At 45.1% G+C, this 22,659-nt stretch overlaps 1 protein-coding gene across 2 annotated transcripts in view; it reads left to right on the top strand.

Moving 5' to 3' along the window:
• Nucleotides 1–2,824: 2,824 nt before the first annotated feature.
• The window catches only part of DTNA (dystrobrevin alpha), a 315,284-nt gene continuing 295,449 nt past the window's right edge, over nucleotides 2,825–22,659 (top strand). Inside the window, exon 1 of one of the 2 annotated variants that reach the window (XM_084620949.1) lies at nucleotides 2,825–2,861. The gene's annotated coding sequence lies outside the window, so the exon portion shown is untranslated. The remainder of the gene's footprint in view (nucleotides 2,862–22,659) is intronic. The other variant, XM_084620950.1, reaches the window with a different exon arrangement.

Raw genomic sequence — 22,659 nt, 5'->3', positions numbered from 1 at the left:
AGGGTGTGGTTTTTGCAGATTAAGCTAACTGTTTCAAAACAATTGCATTCACACAGCTGGGTTTTACCCACTTCCCTCTGAATCAGTGCATACAAACAGCACTGACATATTTAGAAATAAGTGCTCAGCATTCTGGGCAAATATCCCATTGTGCTTTGTCCAACTGCTGGGATCTATGAATTGTGGGACACTAGAACGGTGTAAAAGGGCCATTAAATTGAGTGTAAAGGGTTCTAAAGGTAAATGAGAATCAGGCCCTCAATCGCTAATGCCTCCCCTCTCTCCTCTTTTACATGCTTTCCGTAAAATTGCTCTTTTTAAGGTAGAGCATCATATAGACTATTCATATATTCACATATATAACACCCCAAAATACCTCACAACCCATATTTTGGCCTGCAGCATAATCATACTTCCCCTCAACCAGTTGTCAATGTGCTTGTGCTTGTCATTGTGTTGTCATTGTGCTTGTATTAATTAAGCCCCCAATCCTACAACAAAGTACACTTAGCACAGACCCTTCTGCCTACAAAGAATCCCCCTGAAGTTGTGTGAGGAGTAATGACTGGCAGCATCAGTCTCTCAAGTGTTCTTTGTTCTGACATAAGCAGTGGAGCTAAAGAATTACACACAATGTCAGTTAACAATTTTCATGTGTAGCCCAAAGCAGATGGGAAAATCTGCAAAAGCAGAACAGAAACATCACTTTCAAATATTATTGTTTGAAACACTGCATGTATTAGATCTGTCATAAAGATAGCTGCTTCTAATTTTCAGGTAATGTGTGATAGAGGAAGGAGATGAGCACTTTAGAACCCGATCCTGCCAAGTGCTGAGCCTTGAGCACCTTGCAGTATTAAACCCCCACACTGAATGGGTTCCGAACAGTTGGACAAGCCATGTTTGGGGAGCATGGGAATCACATTACTTTGATACTAGGGCCAACATTTTCAAACCTGAATGCCTAATGTTAATTCTCCTAAAATCATATTTAGGCTTCTAAGTGTAAGTGTCATGATTTTCAGAAGTGCTGCAGTCAATAGAAGCTGTGACTGGTTCATCAACATCGGGCTACTTATAGTGTGAGGCTGCAATCCTACACTTATACACATGCTCACCTTTCCTCATATGAGCAGTCCCATTGACTTAAAGGGAACTGCTCATATGAATAAAGCTAAGCACACACGACTCCCTACAGGAGCAGGGTCTAAATCTGTATGTAGGTTCATGCGTTTAAAGTTGGGAAATAGGACAATGTGGTTCTATACATACTGTAATTCAATGTACTAAGGCTTAAATCTGCTCTTCCCACTGTAGCTCAAATAAGAGGGCTATATGAGGACTGAGTGTGGAGGTGAAAAATGTGATTCAAAATACATTAGCACTTAGGAAAGAAAATACATTAAATCTTCAAGGTTCTAGTACTATAAGTGGCTTCCCTCTCACAGGAAAAATTCTGTTCAGGAAGGGTTGTAATATTTTTTGTTAACTAATGTCATGAAAATAGCTTATCTGTCAATTTAAACAGACACAGATATTACACATCACCAGAACAGGTTTATAAATTTTTGCAAAATAATGAGGTGGAATTGACAAAGTACTTCATTAGCAAAACAATTACTAACATTTATACAAGGTGGCACATTTTCTGACATTAGTAGAACCATTACTAATTAGGGAGACCACATGCAAATTAGCAAACAAATATTAAAACAGCCAAACATTTGAATTAATAGGTGACCAGGAAGTCACTAAAAAGTGAACCTCTTTCTTCTATAGCTTTACTGATTCCCTTGTACAATGCAGGTTCTAAGGCCCTTGGAACAAAACCTGCCCCTCCTGGGAGGTAATGTTCAAGGGGAAACAGGGTGACGTCACTGCCCAGCTAACAATGGATCAGAAGAGGGGACGAACTCGGGTTCCAGCACAAGGGACATTTCCTACGTGATGCGCTGTGACTTTGTATGTCACTCCGCATTTGGGTTCGGATACTGACAATCCAGCCCCCCCACCCCCAGTATGTGCAGCCCCCGCCTGATCTGCTGCTCCTCCATCAAGCCCCCCACGCTCGGGCTCTGCCTCTCTACCCGCGCACCCACCCCACAAGCTGCGCCCCCCTCACCACCCCCCCCCCCGACATCCCCAGCTGATCGGCCCCGAGCTGCGATCCTGCCAATGCGCCCCACTGACCCGCTCCTCCCCCGATCTGCTCCTGCGCCCCCCGCGGCTCCTAAATCCCCCGCACCTGAGCGCCCATCCCCCGACCGCTTGGCCCCCGATTTGCTCCCCCCACCCCCAGATCTGCTGCGCTCCCTGCCCCCAGTCCCACCTGCTCCCCCATCCCCCAACACGTCCTCCCGCCGGCCCCTTGCTCCGCTCCGCTCCAGCGCGGCTCCGGCAGGGCCACGGTGCGTTCGGGGAAGGGCGGCGAGACTCCTCCAGGCGCAGGGCCGGGGCCGGGCAGCGGCTTCCCCGTGGCTTCCCGGGCCCACTAGGCATGTGCAGAGGCTGCGCACACGCCCATGATGAGGGCGAGCGCGGGGGCCGGAGCATGGGCAGACGCGCGATGGGCACCGTCTGAGGCAGGGCAGCTTCGGCCCTGACACCTGCCGCATGTGCCAGGAGCTGCAGCCGCATCAGCAGCCTGCGCGCGGTGCCGCCTCTCGGCTCGCAGCGGGAAGCGGCGGCAGCAGCTCCCTCTCTCTGCCTCTCTCCTGCTTTGCACTCTATTTCAGTGGGTGCATGGTGACCTTACAGAGTGTGCATTACCTCACAGGTAAATATCAGCTGATCCGCTGTGACAGCAGCAGCAGCAGCAGCAGGAGCAGGAGCAAGCATCAGCCCACAGAGCCTTTCTGGAGGTAGCAATTCATTCATTCCTTCACTCATCTTGTCCCTCACCTCTCCTTTCCCTCCCCCCCTTTTCCCAGGCAAAAGCCAAAAGGCTCGCAGAGGATTCTGAAGCCTCCATTAAGGATGGTTCCCACCACTGCAAAGAGCCTGAGGAGTATTTAATATTGGAGGGAGGGAGGGAGGGATGAAAATTTCTGAGCCAGAGGCGGCTGCTAGTGTTGCAATGCACTGCGGTGTCAGTGGAAATGGCTAAGGGGAAGGATGTGCTGGCAGGGAGAGGGTTATTCAGCCTGTTGCCCACTTAGATATAAATATATTTTGGGTGACTCATATTTGCATTGGTACGTTGTTATGCATTCATTTTTCCAATGTATGAAATACCCAAGCTGGAGTTGCCCTGCTACACAGAGAGAGGGATGCTGATACTGAATTCTTGAGGTGGTAAGAAGGGGGAAATGGGGGTGATAACTTGGTGTCTGCTATTAAGTAGGTCCCGGTGGGAGAGCTCCCTTTTTGATAAGGTCTGATGGTTATTGGCATCATGCATTCCATTACCAAACATTACCAATATATACATTCATGTGCAGAGAGGGAGAGTGTGTATGTGGGGAGACGGGGGGAGCACAGGGAATTTTTCATAGGCCTGCGACATATGTTATTTGACTTTTACTGTACTTCAGCTTTTCTGTGGGGTTGGGTTTTTTTCAATGGTGAAGGTGCACGTTGCCGGTCACTGGGCTTTAAACGTACTTGCCGTTCCATTGATGATTCTGGCAGTTGTAAGATGTTTGTGTATGTGTGTACATACAGGCCGATTGGAAGAGGGACAGATGAATCTAGCTCTGATTAATAAAATTCTAGCATCTTTAAACACCAGCTCTGTAAGTTTTTTCTAGAAATTTAACTTAGTGGAGTCTATAATTTTTACCAAATGTATCAGGGAGCACTTTCACGGGTGTGCTATGAAGTATTATCATCAAGTAACTGAAAACTGGCTAAATAAATGATTGAAATATACTTGATAATGCATTATTTTTGTATTTGTAATTGTCTGTCCACTTACTTGCTAATTCACAAACTTTAATAATTTGCAATGAATATCCTAGTCACTGCAGAATAGTTAGATCATACTATACTGTAATAGCCTTTACCCATAGAATAATTATTACTTAAAAATTAAATTAAGCTTTTAGAGGTACTGTGGTCAGATGAACCTCATAAATGTGCATAGGAATTCATTTCTTAGTATATGCAATGTTTCAGATGGTGTTTAAACACTAGTGTGAATAAATGTCACTTGATAAATCCTGATATTTATCAGTGACCTAGAAGGTTTTGAAATGAGAGGTTCATGAAATAGAATGTGTTGAAACAACATCATAAGCTTATTATTTCTAGACTTTCAGTCCTGTCTCAAGCTCAAAGTTGTGTAAGTTACTGTTCTCTTTTGAACACTTTGCTACCATTTTTCCCTATTATTCCAGCATTGGGGATGGTTATATAATATTTTTTTAAAAAAAGGAAAACGTTTTCAGCTTTAATTCCATCATTGCTGTAGAATCCAACAGTATTTTTCTAAGCTTTCAGTTGAATGTTAGCATATATTGCATATGTATCACCAACACCATGGGACAAACACATTATGGGGATCTGTCACACTTTTGACACCCGGTACACTATTCACTAATGAAGTGATAAAAAGTGTAAAAAATTAGTGCTGTGTCCTTTTTTTTTAAAAAAGGTAACCTGTTGACAAAAGATGTGTTAGTGTGTGTTCAAATTCAGTTCCATAACTTATGACTTTGTACCACCTCTTCAATGATAACCACTGCCAACTCTTAGAGCTTGATCCTGCTCCCACTAAAGTCAATGGCAAATTTCCCATATTTACCCAATATCAGCACTGAATGTATTGGTAGTGTTTATTGTTTTACCACAAGAACAGAATTTATGGTCAAGTTATGATTATGATTGCAATAAAATATGAAAATGAATTCCTCATGTTTATAAACAGCAGTGCATAAAGTGCAAAATTCTGTACTGTCCCATTAGAGAGAGATTTAGTTATAACCAAAATAAGTAGCTACACTCATGCAAGAGTAGGAGTAAATACAAAATTACCCCTCACCCACTGCCTGAGCACATAAATTATGAATGTGACACTGTGTATGTGGCCCCCCAATTGTGTCTCATTGTAATCTGCTCCATGTACAGTTTTTGTGTGTTATAATGTATACCAACAATAGTTTACATCAATGTTATGCATACGCAAACATTCCTGATTCTGCTCTCACTTATAACAGTATCAGGCCCTGATCCTGGAAGGAGATGTGCTGGTGACACCCACAAGGAATCCTCTTGATTTCACAACCTAAAAACTGCTGAAAAACAAGAGAGTGGTTTTGGGAATCTGTTAGAGGGAAATTTATTAAATCTTTTAGAAGAAAAACAAGGGGACTTTTTTGTTTTTGAGACCTTTGTTCTTCTCAGCTAGTTTCCTCTGAATTTTATTTGTGCATTGTAAAAGGCTGTACAGCTCATTTTCCCCTCACACCATTTTTACACAAGTATAAAATTCTGCTGACTTCAGTATGTAAAGGTCAGCACCTGCACATCTGTTTCCAGGATCAGAGCCTTAATCAGCTATAAGTGTAATGAAGTCAGTGGAAATACACCGATGTAAAATTGGTATGACCAGAGAATCAGCTCCATAATCTTTTACTCTTGTACAGTTGAAAGTCAGAAGGAATTAGCAGTGAAGAACAAAGGCCACAAACAAACACACCATGTCCTTCTTTAAAAAGTTTAATAAATTGCCATCTAACAGCTGTCCAGAAAGTTCCTCTCTTTTATTTTCAGCAGTTTTCTGAACTACAGTCTTGGAGTTAACATTGTTCTGGAACAACTTTTTGTTTAAACTGATTAAGCTCCATGCCCTTAATTTTGTGGTGTTAAGCATAACTTGCAAACTCATTATTAACAGTTGGCAAAGACTGTTTTTCTTTAAAAAGGCTGCCTAAGTATACTGCCAAGTGTATCATGGTAAATCCTAATGACTATGTTTTAAACTATTGTTTTTTACATTAATTATATAAGTCCCCACCCACTCAGCACAGTTACAAAATGTAAGTATTGTGGACTGTTACAGACTGATTAATTGTGCTATGAGATTTAACTATTCATTAACGTGGGCTACACAGTTCATGACTAGCTGTGTGGGGTACTCCGTGAGTGTTTCTACCAGCTATGTTGTAGGGGGGAGAGAATCTTGGGTTTGAGTCACACAGGTATAAAACTGGTGTACTGGAGTCATGAGTCAGGCCCTTTACGTTTAAGTTTCATACTACTGGTATGTATGTACTGTGTGTATGACATTCATTATGAATCCAGGCAAGAAACTAACATAAATGCAGTTGAAAAAGTTACTGAACACTTAGCCTTAATGATGAGCCCTCATATGGCATTTCTTTATGGGCTTGATCCTGCTTCCATTGAAATCAGTGGTGCAAGATTAGGCCTTATGTCATGATATATTAGTATGTCAAATATTATACAATACAATAAAAACTCCAGTTTCTTATACAGTCTGATGTGCCTAGCACTTATATTGCACTGGCTGACATGTAGATATCAAAAAGAAAAGGAGTACTTGTGGCACCTTAGAGAAAAGTACTCCTTTTCTTTTTGTGAATACAGACTAACACGGCTGCTACTCTGAAACATGTAGATATCAGTGTGCTTGACAAAGCTGGGTCAGTCTCTTTATCACCATTTTAAAAATAAGGACACAGATTACAGAAAGGTTAAATGAACTGTCCAAGGTTGCATGCAAGTCAGCGGCAAAAGTAAGACTAGAACATAGGTATACTGACTCCAAACTCTACCCATCTATCAGCCATACTATAATATTCAGCTGAGTTTGTCACTGAATAGTACTTTCTAAAATAAGCCTTGATCCTGGAATTTCTCTGCGGGTGGACTGCTTCACCTGCTTGGAGCCCTATTGATTCCAGTGTAAATTGCCGCTGGGACATTAGTTAGGTTGTACTCATCATTAATAAAATCACATTTAAACATGAAACCTTAGCTCACTTTTAAAACATCTTAGATACCAGGGGTAAAACTCCTGGCTCCTTTAAGTCAATGGCAAAGCTCCCATTGACTTCAATGAAGCTAGGATTTCTTCCCAGTGAATGTCTGCAGGGCTGATGCCAGACACTTGTGTGCCCTAAGTAATGTAACATGAGAGAACAACATTGCCCTACAGTTTCACTTTTCTGTCACCCTTTCTCATACCTTTATTGCCTTGTTTCTTTGAGGTCTGTGCCTCACTGCTCTTGCTAATAGTGCTTAGCACATTGCTAACTTTAACTAATTAGTAGTGTCAGCATCCCTAAGAAGTAAGTAGTATTAATTTCATCATTTAACAGCTGGGGAAATTGAAGTAACTTGGTCCAGGCCACAAAGGAATTAGAATGCAGGAATTCCTTGCTCCAAAATCCCAGACCTCTGCTTAGACCATTAGACCGGGCTGCCTCTCACAATATTGAGTGGTCTCTCCTTGTGGCCTGAAGCCACATTAATTGCTCTGCAGAGGCAAGCAACTGGCTGGCAACTGTGACAGAGCTTTATTCCTGGGGGAATTCTGCATCACTGCACAGGCACATAATTAATGAGCTCCGCATATTTTACATTTTTTGCACGTAGAAAAGCTTCTGCTGAAAAGTTGCTGCAGTTTTGCCTTTTTACACCAGAGGGTGCTGTGGGGATAGAACACAGCAGCCACTCCCAGCCAGCAAAGGAAGAGAAAGAGTCTGCCTTCTTCACAGTGCCTGTCAGGCTAGATCAGGAGACAGAGAGCGTGGGGTGCTGCGGGGTCAGACAGGGGCTCATAAGGACTAGTGTGGGAGGACAGACTGGGGCAGGGGCTGAATGGGAGTGGAGGTGCAGGACTACAGGCGGGAGGGAGGTGCAGTGCCACATGGTGATGGGGAGGGGGTACAGGGCCACATAGGGACAGGGGTAGCTGAGTGGGGGCACAGAGACACATGGGGATGCGGGGAGTGGGTGTCTGAGTGGAGGTGGAGGGACACATGTGCCTGACTGAATGGGAGAGGCTAAGGGTCAGCCAGAGTCTGCATGGGGGAAGCTTCCTAACAGTTCCTCCCTGCCCCCGCCCAAAAAAACTATTCCATACTTTTCCCACCCATACCCAGAAACCCTCCAAGTTCACACCCAAGCTCCTTCCCAGCAATTATTTCCCTCTCCCTCAGCTCCTCTGATACCGCTGACTCCCCCCAGCCTTTGCACTGCTTCTGGGGAGTATGGGAAATATGGTTCTGTATTGTAGTTTAAATGAATTATTATCTCAGAGTTCTGTATTAATATGCCTAGTAAGGAATCTATTTGTCAAAAAACATTTTCTGAATCTTTTTTGTTGTCTGTATTGTTACAGACATACTTGCTGACAGGTATTTTGGAATAAATGACCAAAAATAATTGAAACTGGTGTGATTATATTGTGTTATTTTAACAAATAAAATATGCAGAAATTTGTAGAATTTTAAAATATTGTGTGCAGAATTTTTAATTTTTTGTTGCAGAATTTTTAATTTTTTGGAGCAGAATTCCCCCAGGAGTAAGTGCTTGCTGCAGTTCAGAGAGGCCAGTTAGAGCATAGCATATAGTTTTTAGTTGATCTAGGGTCCTCCAAGAATGTAGGGAACCACGGCTGAGTGTCTTTCATGGGCCACAAAGGCCAACGCTGGAAGCTGTGTATGTGACCATGAGCAGTATGAACCTGAGTTTTCAGGAAAAATCAGTGACAGACTTTCACAGAGTAAGCAGTTTACATGAGGCTACATCTTCAAGGCTAAGAGGCGTAGACTGAAATTCTGGGTCTACTTTTGCCATTGACTTCCATGGAGCCATGAGTTCACTCATTTTGTAAATAATGAAATTGGAGACTGGCCTTAAGACTTTTTACAGTTCCAAAACTGGACCCAGGAGAGGAGACGGACCCAGGCCCCAATGGTTGACTCTGGTAAGTGACTTTGATCTGTCTAGGTGATGTTAAGAAATGACAGCTTTGTTCCTCTCTCCAGGGGAAACTGATATTAGTTCTAAATTAAAGTAAATAACACCCAAGTACTACAGTAACGATAGCCTCAGCAATATGTAAAACAGTGACAGGGAAGATTTCACACTAAGCTGTATTCAAAAACAAAACAAGACATCTACAGTACAGTTATCTTGAATTAGAAATGTATTCTGAACTTGCTATGGCACTTATCTTCAACAGATAACAGAGCATGTGAGTTCCTTGATTTAGAATAATTTGGGAGTGGCTGTTTGAAATAAATTTTACTGATACAAATACCACAACAATGCAATTTTGTAAGAATCTGTGGAAATAGAACCTACAACTGTAGAGCCTGGGGCAGCTGATATTGCCACTTGGAGACTATGTAGGTTAATTAGGCACTGCAGGAAGTACCACCCAAAGGATCCAGAGTGACAGCACCCTGTAGCCCATGCTCTCTATTTAGCCCTGGAGGGTGGCCCAGGATGTTGTCTGGGTAATCACATAGATTTTTGGCTTGTTCTGACTCTAGACCTCACCTTGCTTTCTGATCTCCAGTCTCCAACCTCAGCCTGACTCTTGCCATCTGAGTCTAGCCTAGTAGCTACCTCTGATCTCTGGTTGTGAGCCCAGCCTGACACTGACTCTTGTCTCCTGATTCCAGCCTGGCAGTTACCTCTGGTTTATGATCCTGGCCTGGCTCTGACCCTGACTCTTGCCTATTGATCCCAGCCCTAGTGATTACTTTGATCCCTGCTCACTGACTACTGCCTTGTGGCCATCCTTGACCTGTGGACACCAGCCCAGTTATGACTGCTGGGCCAGATAGCCTAGGCCCCAGTCCCTTACAGATTATAATTGAAAATGTAAGGAAAAACAATTGTTTGGGGCAATGAGAATTAACCGGGAGAGTCTAATGTAAGGTAGCTCTCTCCTTATTTCACACAACTGATTCCCCTCTGCAAGCAAGTTGGGGAACCTAAATTACAACAAGAATTACCAGTCATAAGTCTAACTGGTTTGGGTTGTGGTTTTTTTTAAACAACCCCAAAACTTCTGTTTTAATTCATAGTAAAACATTACTGATCTGTAAATTTTAAAATATATTGTGTAAAATATCCAACTGATTTCTGAATCTCACAATTATCAACCCAATTCTTTTTATGCATGTTTTGTAAATCAGCTTCCTTTTGAATTTGAATCCATTTCTGGGAGCTCTCGGAGAAGAGGAGAGCTGTCTTTTGAAAGCATCCTAAACCTGTAGAACTTCAGGACTAGACTGGTTTAGAAAATGTACAGTAAGGAAACGTCTGATTACAGCATGGTAATTACAGCATATGAACAGTATTGATTTTTAATTGATAAAATATACATATTGTAGTCTCTGGATGCATGTATATTGTAGAATTGCATACATTAAAAAAGTTAACCCAATATTGGCTGAAGAGAACTCAACAATCTCCCTAAGAGAGGAAATGAAAAGTTTTGTTAAACATCCCACTCAGGAAAAAACCCACATTAGGGTATGTCTGCACAGCAGTTGCATAGTGTAATTTCCACCCTGAGTAGATGTACTTTTGCTAGCTCTGCTTGAGCTAGCGCACTAAGATTTGCTGTGTAGCTGCACCTGTGCCCAGGGGTTGGATGGGATTGTACTCAGGTGGCTAATCTCTCTGTTGTACTAATCAAGATGGAATATATGTGGGCCAAAGGTGTTAAAATAACTCAGTCATTGTCCAGCTTAAACACTGTTAACCAAGGACTGGGGTTTGATATACAGAGACCTTAGTGTGTTTAATACCATGACAAACACACTGTAACACTTGGACCAAAGGTTAGAAAGTTATTGACTGAAATACACAAAAGGAAAAGAATCAAAATGAGGTAAAGATCATTAGAACTGAAACTGTTTCTGCAAAACAAACAATCAAAACTGATTAAAGTCCTTTCTGGGGACAGTGAATGTTGGTTAAAGTCTCTTATTCAGTCAAACAGTCCTTCTTGGTGGGGAAGAAAGGGTTAGTTTCTGAATTGCAAATGACAGTCATTTTCCTGCCTTAGACAAAACAGACAGACACAGAAGGGAGAGAAGAGAGAGGATAATAAAGATGAGTAAAATACGGCTTTTACTGCTGATCTCAGTATACGGCGCGGCTGGTCAGTCACGGATGGATGCTTTGGGCTGGCAGGTCAGCCACAACAGCTGTTGCTCTGGACACTGACTCACCTCCCCATCAGAAATGTATCAACTGGTTGGCTAGTCAGGTCCCTCTCCTTCACTGGTCCTTCTCAGTCTAGGCAGAGCTGGATGGACTGCCTTATCTGAACCGTACAGTTGATTTAATGATCCAGTGAAAAGCTGAACAGGGTGGGGGGAGGAGGGACAGAAAGAAGCACACAAAGGAGGGGAACACAGAGCAGGATCTCTTGTGTATCAGGTTGGGTTCCTCACTGGTGCAGCGATGATGGTCAAATGTCGCCGGTGGAGTATCAAGGTCTGGTGTCATGACAACAATCCTTCTGCTGCAGTGATGGTAAAAGGTCTCCTTGTTCTCCCCCATGGTCTCTTTTTAAAGACACCGAAGGGAGTGATGAGCGAAATAGCCATCCTCTCATTATTTTGACCACAAAGTAGGCCTAATTTCCAGAGTTGGTTCCTTGATTTTTGGTTTTCTGCTCTTTTGTTTACCAGTCATAATCTTAACATAGTCTTTGAGTGGGATCAGTAAACCCTCTTTATTCAGTCTTTGTCTCCTCACATCTTTTTTTAAACAGATTTATACAAGTGATCATTGTGAAAATTCATGAATCTTTATCTGCTTTTCACCAGTTGAGTTTACAATTAGAGTAAAGTTGTAGGCCCACTGATCACAACATCTCCTGCTGCGCAGGTAGACATAGCTACACTGCTAATTTTAGTACGCTAGCAGAGCTAGCCCATGTATGTCTACCCAAGAGATGGGAATTACACCTCCCAGCTGTGTATAGCTATACCTCTTCCAGTTTGTTGCCAAAAGCAATCTAAGGGTATGTCTACACTGGCAGAGTTACAGCGCCGGTAGTTACAGCATCACTCAGAGAGCACTGAAGGGAAACTGCTCTTGTGTGTTCACACTGTCAGCTGCCTGCGCAATAGTGCGTTCACATTTGCGGCACTTACAGTGATATTTGGAGTGGTGCAGCTATCCCACACTCTTACTCTTCTGCCGCCAAGAGTTGTGGGAAGGCAGAGGGGGTCGCGGGGCATCCTGGGTTCTGTCCCAATGCCCCGTGATGCATTACTCTGCAACCCAGCAATCCCTGTGCTTCCGTCCACATTTGGCACCATATTTCAATGTTTTGTGGATCCCAAACTGCTGACCAATATGCTGCTTGCTCTGACTAACACGTCACGAGTGGTAGTGGAGTTATTCCTTAAACTACAAAGGCAAGAGGAGCGTGACATTGATCTTGCCACGTGTACTAGCTACGACACGAGATTGCTTGTGGCATTCGTGGAAGTGCTGACCACAGTGGAACGCCACTTTTGGGCTTGGGAAACAAGCACTGAATGGTGGGATCACATCATTATGCACATCTGGGATGACAAGCAGTGGCTGCAGACCTTTTGGATGAGGAAAGCCACATTCATGGGACTGTGTGATGAGCTTGCCCCAGCCCTGCGGCGGAAGGACACAAGAGTAAGAGCTGCCCTGCCATTGGAGAAGTGCATGGCAATTGCACTGTGGAAACTGGCTACTCCAGACTGCTACCGATCGGTCACTAATAGTTTGGAGTGGGAAAGTCAACCATTGAACTCGTGTTGATGGAAGCGTGGAGGGCCATTAATCGCATCCTGCTTCGAAAGACCATGACTCTGGGCAACGTGTATGACATTGTGGATGGCTTTGCACAAATGGGCTTCCCTAACTGCAAAGGGGTGATAAATGGCACAGATACACCAATTCTGGCACCAGACCACCTAGCCACCGAGTACATTAATCGCAAGGGTTATTTCTCAGTGGTTCTCCAGGCGCTTGTGGATCACTGTCGGCGTTTCACGGACATTAACGCAGGCCGTTCCAGAAAGATGCATGACGCATGTATCTTTCGGAACACTGGACTGTTCAGGAAGCTGCAAGCTGGGATTTTCTTCCTGGACCAGAAGATCACCATAGGGGAAGTCAAAATGCCCTTTGTGATCCTGGGAGACCCCAACTAGCCCTTAATGCTGTGGCTTATGAAGCCTTACATGGGACACCTTGACAGCAGCAAGGAGCAGTTCAACAACAGGACAAGCAAGTGCAGAATGACTGTTGAGTGTGCTTTTGGCCGTTTAAAGGCCCGTTGGCGCTGCCTATATGGGAAGCTGGACCTGGCTGATAACAATATTCCTATGCTTATAGCCACATGCTGCACACTACATAATATTTGTGAAGGCAAGGGTGAAAGCTTCACTCAGGGATGGACTGCTGAGGCTCAGCACCTGGAGGCTGAATTTGAACAGCCAGAGACCAGGGCTATCAGAGGGGTGCAGCGCAGAGCCATAAGGATCAGGGATGCCTTGAGGCAGCAATTTGAAGCTGAAAGCCACTAATATTTGTTGCTATGCTCAGGAGTGCAGTGCTTGTAATGCTAGGAGGTGATTGTGATTGGTGCAGATGATGCAATATGAAGGTTTAGGATAATTGTCTGTTGCTTTGCGGGACTCCGTTTGCTTTCCATTAATAGAATAAAGATTGCTTTCAAACCAACACAATTCTTTTATTAAAAACAACAACTGGAGGAGAGAGACAAACAAAAAAACACATCAGCACTGCGGGAGATGGGGGAAGGGCAGGTCCCAAGAGGACGTGGGGTCCCGGGACAGTTAAAGATTTGTGTACGTCCAGGGATCATACCCAACCTTCTCCTTTTGAGTACAGTGCAGTGAGTACTGTTCTTCAACGGGGCTAAACTGCAGAGGGACGAGTGTTGAGTGCAGTGGGTACTGGGAGTCTGCAGTGCTGGACTGTGACAGGGCAGGAATGGAATGCAGCGGGTACAGACTGGAGCCAGGAGGTTGATAAGAGTGTGTTCGTGGTGTCTGGGGGGACATGGGAAAGAGTTTTGTGACAGCGGCTGCAGGGGAGGGCTGGCGGGAAGCTGCTCAGTTTGCAGTGCTAGTATCTCCTGGAGCATTTCCGCTTGGCGCTCTATAATGTTTAAGAGCCACTCCGTAGCTTCATTCTGGCACGCTGCGTTCTCCTTTCAGTCCCTCTTCTCGCTGTCCTGCAAATCCTTCAGTTCCTGTTTTTCGGCCACAAAGAGCATCATAACCTCACGCAGAAAGTCCTCCTTAGTTCTTTGTGGCCGCTTTCTAATTCTGTGCAGCCATTCAGCCAGTGATATGAAAGAGGGAGGATGGGCCCACATGGTCATCGCTGTGAAGCCAAAATGCAACATTTTACAGAAGCAGTATTGTTTGAAACTCACAGAACACTGATTCAGTTATTTAAAACAGTGGTTTTCAAACTGCAGGTTGGGTCACAGAATGTAAGGCACGGGTTGCGGCGGCTCTGGTCAGCGCCGCCAACCAGGCCATTAAAAGTCCCGTCAGTGGTGCTGCCCAGCTAAGGCAGACTAGTTCCTACCTGTTGTGACACTGTGCTGTGCCCCAGAAGTGGCCAGCAGCAGGTCTAGCTCCTAGGTGGGGGGTCACGGGGCTCCACGCACTGCCCCCATGCTGAGCACTAGCTCCGCACTCCCATTGGCCGGTTCCTGGCCAATGGGAGCTGGGGGGTGGTGGTGTCTGTGAGCAAAAGCCATGAAGAGCGCTTATGCGCCTCTGCCTAGGAACCAGACCTGCTGCTGTCCGCTTCCAGGGCGCAGCACAGTCCACGGTGCCAGGACAGGCAGGAAGTCTGCCTTAGCATCCCTGCTGTGCTGCTGACTGGAAGCCACCTGAGATAAGTCCATGCACCAATCCCACACTCCAATTGCCTGCCCCAGCCCTGAGCCCCCCCAAACCTGAAGCCCCTTCCTGTACCCCAAACCTCTCGTCCCCAGCCCCACCACAGAGCCTGCACCCCCAGCCCAGAGCCCTGACGCCCTCTCATACCCTAACCCCCTGCCCTAGCCCTGAGCTCCCGCAAACCCAGAGCCCCCTCTTGCACCCCAAACTCCTCATCTCTGGCCCACTTCAGAGCCTGCACCCCCACCGCAGAGCCCTGACCCCCTCTCATACTCCCCCAGACCAGAGCCCCCTCCCACACCCTGAACCCCTCATTTCTGGCCCCACCCCACAGCCCTCACCTCCACACCCCAACCCTCTGCCCTAGCCCTGAGCCCCTCCCAAACCCCTCATCCCCAGCTCTACTGGGTCGCGGGCATCAACAATTTTCTTCAACTGGGTAGCCAGAAAAAAAAGTTTGAAAACCACTTATTTAAAACATAGCCACTGTTCACATACCTGTCACTAATTGGCTGACCCCAGGCAAGCACACATGAGCCACAAGACTCCCAAAATGGTGAATAGCTGCAGGGGCAGGGTAAATCAGTGTTCCCGGACCATAATGTACACTGGGCATGTGGGAGGGTCTTCTCCAGGACTGCGGCTTCTGCCCTGGCCCTTATGCAACTCTCCTGTGTGCAGCAACAGCCCCCCCCCACCCCAACCCCACCCCGTGATGGCACAGTGGCACGGGAAAGTTACCATTAATGGGGCAAGAAACAAAGCAGCTCTGCCAAAGAACCTGCAGCAGTGGATTGAACTCAAGTTGCAGTGGGGAAGGTTTAGATTGGATATTAGGAAAAACTTTTTCACTAAGAGGGTGGTGAAACACTGGAATGCGTTACCTAGGGAGGTGGTAGAATCTCCTTCCTTAGAGGTTTTTAAGGTCAGGCTTGACAAAGCCCTGGCTGGGATGATTTAACTGGGAATTGGTCCTGCTTTGAGCAGGGGGTTGGACTAGATGACCTTCTGGGGTCCCTTCCAACCCTGATATTCTATGATTCTATGATTGCCCAGTATCTCCAGGAAAGTTTCCTGGAGATCTCTGAGGCAGATTCCTGTGAAGTGAGGGAGTCAATCAACAGCCTGTTCCACCACTCAGACTAGGCATGTGGTGGTAGGCACATCATACAGACACAAGCCTACTTTCTGCAACCCTCCTGCCCCCAACAACTCGCTTCAGTGATTACCAAAATCAAAGCTGCTTACCAGGGGCCTCCTCTCCTGTTTGCACTTCGCCGGGCTCCGACAGCTGTGATTGGCTAGGCTCCTCCGGAGCAGAGAAGAGCTCCTGGCTGCTTGCATCTCTGACCTCTGAGTCATCCTCTGCATCTGGGTCCCCCTCTCCCTCCACATCCTCGTCCAAGATTTCTCCTCCTGGTTCAGTCAATTCTGGACTGGCACGTGAGCCACCAAAGTATCCACAGTGGGCTTCTTAGTGGAGGTGGGGTCGTCACCAAGTATCACATCCAGCTCTTTGTAGAACCAGCAGCCCATGGGTGCAGCACCAGAGCAGCGGTTTGCCTCCCGTGCCTTGTGGTAGGCATTCCCCAGCTCCTTCACTTTGACCCTGCTCTGCAATGTGTCCCAGTCATTGCCCCTTTCTGTCATGCATCATGAAATCTGTCCATAGGTATCATAATTTCTACAGCTGGAGCGCAGCTGGGACTGAACAGCCTGCTCTCCCCAAATGCTGATGAGGTCCAGCAGCTCAGCATTGCTCTGAGCTGGGGATCAGCTGCTGCGTGGAGGAGGTATGGCCACCTGGAAAGATGCCCTCAGACCATTGCACACATCACCGAGCAAACAGGAAGGGGACTTTCAAAATTCCAAAGGAATTGACGGGGTGGGGATGACGGTTGGTCTCCTGAGGGCAGGGCAGTAGAGTTCAAACCGATGGCCAGAGAGGCAAGAATAGGCATTGTGGGACACCTCCCGGAGGCCAATCGCAGCGCTGTGATCGACCAGGGTATCTACTCTAGCACCGCAGCGCTGTACTCCCGGCGCAGAAAGCTGTAGGCCTCTTGTCGGGGTGGTTTTTTTTTACGGCGCTGCATCTGCGCAGTTTCTGCGCACTACGTGGCATGGCAGTGTGTGCACCTCGGGACTTAAAAGGTAGAAAGCTGCTTTACTGCGCAGAAACTTGCCAGTGTAGCCAGGGCGTAAGTACGAAAATTATTTTTAAAGATCATCTTGTGGTGTATGCTGGTGGTGATGGGGGAGTTAAGAGAGTTCCACAGAAGTAAAGTAGGAAGTTTAGGTTAGAATTTTCTCGGGTAGTATCCTAGAGTTCTCCCCTCACAATGTTTAAAAACAAATTTGATCTAAAAAACACACTGATTTTTCTGTTCTCTTGGTTCTGACAAATTCTGGCTTGGTTTTGTTGTCTAAAATGGTAACAGCAATTAAAACGTGATGTGAAAGCAGCTTCTAGAAACTTTTGTGATGTAAGAGTCATAATATGAAATACTCCTGACAGGATGAGAATTAAGTGAAGAAAGGAAATCCCTCTGCATTACACAGGGATTTTCAGATTTCTCAGGAATTGCTTCCCCATTACGAAACCCCATAACTGTGGAGTCCAGCTTTTGGTTTTAAGTTAGTATAGCTGGTAAAACCCTGCCAGAAGTAACTTTGGCCATGTCACTTTAAACTAACAGCCTGAATTTCTCCCCTGCCTTTGGGCCTGCTGGGGACAGAGCAGCTACTAAGTTAGTACCAAAACTGGCTCATCCCACTTATGCGCGAATAGCTCCATTGAAGACTCTGAGAAACTTGGAGCCATTCATCTTCATGTGTGCAGGAGAGTAGAACTACTTTTGAACTACACTAACTCCAGCATGGAGCATGGGCAAACTGTTTCTTATTCTCTTTGCCCACCGAGTAAGAGAAGAGCCATCATGATAAGTGGTCATGAGGCAGCCTCCTGCCTCATGGTGATGGAAGAGAGATAAAAGTAAAAAACAAACAATGCAACACTTTCTGGTGTGCCCTTAAAAACCAAACCACTATCCACCTTTTTTTTCAAAGACTAAAAAATGTGTGAAAAATAAGGACCAGATTTAATTAAAAAAATGCGTGGATTGTAGGAGCAACTCCTTGTAATGTGCTCTCTTCCTGCACATGATTTGGGATGAAATCAAGTTCTGATACTGGTTGTGCCTGGCTCAAACTCCAGGCTCATGGAATAACTTTTGCCTTCTCCCTTTCTTTGCCCTGCATTAAGCACAAAGTTTATCACCTCAGCATGTACATGCATGAAGGATTCTGATGGGCTCAGGCTAACTCATGTAAGTAATTGTATGCCCTTGTGTCTTATTAAACTGCTCTTTAGGTTGGTGGTCCATGTGTATTGAGCTTTGTCAAATCACATACAGTAGAACCTCAGAGTTATTAACTCCAGAGCTACGAACTGACCAATAAACTACACACCTCATTTGGAATCAGAAGTACGCAATCAGGCCGTATCAGAGACAAAAACCAAACAAACAGGTGTTCACATGGCACTGTTGTAGCTGGCGTTGCAAAGTATTTATGTGCCAGATACGTTAAACATTCATATGCCCCTTCGTACTTCTACCACTATTTCAGAGGACATGCCTCCGTGCTGATGACAGGTTATGCTCGATAACAGTCCAAAGCAGTGTGGACCGACACATGTTCATTTTCATCATCTGAGTCAAATATCACCAACAGAAGGTTGATTATCTTTTTGGGTGGTTTGGGTTCTGTAGTTTCTGAATCGGAGTGTTGCTCTTTTAAGACTTTAACAGCACGTTCCACACCTCATCCCTCTCAGATTTTGGAAAGCACTTCAGATTCTTAAACCTTAGGTCAAGTGCTGTAGCTATCTTTAGAAATCTCATATTGGTACCTTCTTTGCATTTTGTCAAATCTGCAATGAAAGTTTTCTTAAATCAAACAACATATGCTGAGTCGTTGGTATTCATTCAAGAGTTCTGAAGGAACTCAAATGTGAAAATGCAGGACTACTAACTGTAGTCTGTAACCTATCATTTAAATCATCTTCTGTACCAAAAGACTGGAGGATAGCTAATCTGACACCAATTTTTAAAAAGGGCTCCAGAAGTGACCCTGGGAATTATGGGCCGGTAAGCCTGACTTCAGTACGAAGCAAATTGGTTGAAACTATAAGAAAGCACAAAATTCTCAGACACATAGATGAACATAATTTGTTGGGGATGAGTCAACATGGTTTTTGTAAAGGGAAATCATGCCTCATCAATCTCCTAGAATTCTTCGAGGGGGTCAACAGGCATGTGGACAAGGGGGATCCAGTGGATATAGTGTATTTAGATTTTCAGAAAATCTTTGACAAGGTCCCTCACCAAAGGCTCTTAAGCTAAGTAAGCTGTCATGGGATAAGAGGGAAGGTCCTCTTATGGATTGGTAACTGGTTAAAAGATAGGAAACAAAGGGTAGGAATAAATGGTCAGTTTTCTGAATGGAGAGAGGTAAATAGTGGTGTCCCCCAGGAGTCTGTACTGGGATCAGTCCTATTCAACATATTCATAAATGATCTGGAAAAAGGGGTAAACTGCGAGGTGGCAAAATTTGCAGATGATACAAAACTACTCAAGATAGTTAAGTCCTAGACAGACTGTGAAGAGCTACAAAAGGATCTCTCAGAACTGGGTGAGTGGGCAACAAAATGGCAGATGAAATTCAATGTTGATAAATGCAAAGTAATGTACATTGGAAAGCATAATCCCAACTATACATTTAAAATGATGGGTCTAAATTAGTTGTTACCACTCAAAAAAGAGAACTTTGAGTCATTGTGGATAGTTCTATGAAAACATCCACTCAATGTGGATGCTGCAGCTAGCCAGAGATGTCAAGAGTAACAAGAAGGGTTTCTTCAGGTATGTTGGCAACAAGAAGAAAGCCAAGGAATGTGTGGGCCCCTTACTGAATGAGGGAGGCAACCTAGTGACAGAGGATGTGGAAAAAGCTAATGTACTCAATGCTTTTTTTGCCTCTGTTTTCACTAACAAGGTCAGCTCCCAGACTGCTGCGCTGGGCATCACAAAATGCGGAAGAGATGGCCAGCCCTCTGTGGAGATAGAGGCGGTTAGGGACTATTTAGAAAAGCTGGACGTGCACAAGTCCATGGGGCCGGACGAGTTGCATCCGAGAGTGCTGAAGGAATTGGCGGCTGTGATTGCAGAGCCACTGGCCATTATCTTTGAAAACTCGTGGCGAACCGGGGAAGTCCCGGATGACTGGAAAAAGGCTAATGTAGTGCCAATCTTTAAAAAAAGGGAAGAAGGAAGATCCTGGGAACTACAGGCCAGTCAGCCTCACCTCAGTCCCTGGAAAAATCATGGAGCAGGTCCTCAAAGAATCAATCCTGAAGCACTTGCATGAGAGGAAAGTGATCAGGAACAGCCAGCATGGATTCACCAAGGGAAGGTCATGCCTGACTAATCTAATCGCCTTTTATGATGAGATTACTGGTTCTGTGGATGAAGGGAAAGCAGTGGATGTATTGTTTCTTGACTTTAGCAAAGCTTTTGACACGGTCTCCCATAGTATTCTTGTCAGCAAGTTAAGGAAGTATGGGCTGGATGAATGCACTATAAGGTGGGTAGAAAGCTGGCTAAATTGTCGGGCTCAACGGGTAGTGATCAATGGCTCCATGTCTAGTTGGCAGCCGGTATCAAGTGGAGTGCCCCAAGGGTCGGTCCTGGGGCCGGTTTTATTCAATATCTTCATAAATGATCTGGAGGATGGTGTGGATTGCACTCTCAGCAAATTTGCGGATGATACTAAACTGGGAGGAGTGGTAGATACGCTGGAGGGGAGGGATAGGATACAGAAGGACCTAGACCAATTGGAAGATTGGGCCAAAAGGAATCTGATGAGGTTCAATAAGGATAAGTGCAGGGTCCTGCACTTAGGACGGAAGAACCCAATGCACAGCTACAGACTAGGGACCGAATGGCTAGGCAGCAGTTCTGCGGAAAAGGACCTAGGGGTGACAGTGGACGAGAAGCTGGATATGAGTCAGCAGTGTGCCCTTGTTGCCAAGAAGGCCAATGGCATTTTGGGATGTATAAGTAGGGGCATAGCGAGCAGATCGAGGGACGTGATCGTTCCCCTCTATTCGACATTGGTGAGGCCTCATCTGGAGTACTGTGTCCAGTTTTGGGCCCCACACTTCAAGAAGGATGTGGATAAATTGGAGAGAGTCCAGCGAAGGGCAACAAAAATGATTAGGGGACTGGAACACATGAGTTATGAGGAGAGGCTGAGGGAGCTGGGATTGTTTAGCCTGCAGAAGAGAAGAATGAGGGGGGATTTGATAGCTGCTTTCAACTACCTGAAAGGGGGTTCCAAAGAGGATGGCTCTAGACTGTTCTCAATGGTAGCAGATGACAGAACGAGGAGTAATGGTCTCAAGTTGCAGTGGGGGAGGTTTAGATTGGATATTAGGAAAAACTTTTTCACTAAGAGGGTGGTGAAACACTGGAATGCGTTACCTAGGGAGGTGGTAGAATCTCCTTCCTTAGAGGTTTTTAAGGTCAGGCTTGACAAAGCCCTGGCTGGGATGATTTAACTGGGAATTGGTCCTGCTTTGAGCAGGGGGTTGGACTAGATGACCTTCTGGGGTCCCTTCCAACCCTGATATTCTATGATTCTATGATTCTATGTGTAGCAGCAGTCAAAAAAGCAGACAGAATGTTGGGAATCATTAAGAAAAGGATAGATAATAACACAGAAAATATCATATTGCCGCTATATAAATCCATGGTACACCCCCATCTTGAATACTGCGTGCCAATGTGGTCGCCCCATCTCAAAAAAGATATATTGGAATTGGAAAAGGTTCAGAAAAGGGCAACAAAAATTATTAGGGGTATGGAACTGGCTTCGGTAGGAAGAGAGATTAATAAGACTAGGACTTTTCAGCTTAGAGAAGAGACAACTAAGGGGGGATATGATAGAGGGCTATAAAATCATGACTGGTGTGGAGAAAGTAAATAAGGAAGTGTTATTTACCCCGTCTCATAACACAAGAACAAGGGGTCGCCAAATGAAATTAATGGGCAGCAGATTTAAAATAAACAAAAAGGAAGTATTTTTTTACACAACGAACAGTCAACCTATGGAACTCCTTGCCAGAGGATGTTGAGAAGGCCACAACTGTAACAGGGTTCAAAAAAGAACTAGATAAATTCATGGAGGATAGGTCTGTCAATGATTATTAGCCAGGATGGGCAGAGGTGGTGTCCCTAGCCTCTGTTTGCCAGGTGACAGGGGATGGATCACTTGATGATTACCTGTTCTGTTCATTCCTGCCGGGGCACCTGGCATCGGCCACTGTTGGAAGACAGGATACTGGGCTAGATGGACCTTTGATCTGACCCACTATGGCCGTTCTTATGAGTCTGCTATTACGCGAAATATATGGCAGAATGCAGGTAAAATCACAGAGCAAGAGACATACAATTCTCCCCACAAGGAATTTAGTCACAGATTTAATTAATGCATTATTTTTTTAACAAACATCATCAGCATGGAAGCATGTCTTCTGGAAAGGTGGCCGAAGTATGAAGTGGCATATGAATGTTTAGCATATCTGGCATGTAAATACTTTGCAATGCTGGCTACAAAAGTGCCACGTGAACGCCTGTTCTCGCTGTCAGGTGACATTGTAAATAAGAAGTGGGCAACATTATCTCCTGTACATGTAAACAAACTTGTTTGTCTTAGTGATTGGCTGAAC

Source organism: Lepidochelys olivacea, assembly GCF_965140295.1.
Source record: "Lepidochelys olivacea isolate rLepOli2 genome assembly, chromosome: 2".
Lineage (NCBI taxonomy): Eukaryota > Metazoa > Chordata > Testudines > Cheloniidae > Lepidochelys > Lepidochelys olivacea.
This window is presented reverse-complemented; position numbering and strand designations above follow the sequence as displayed.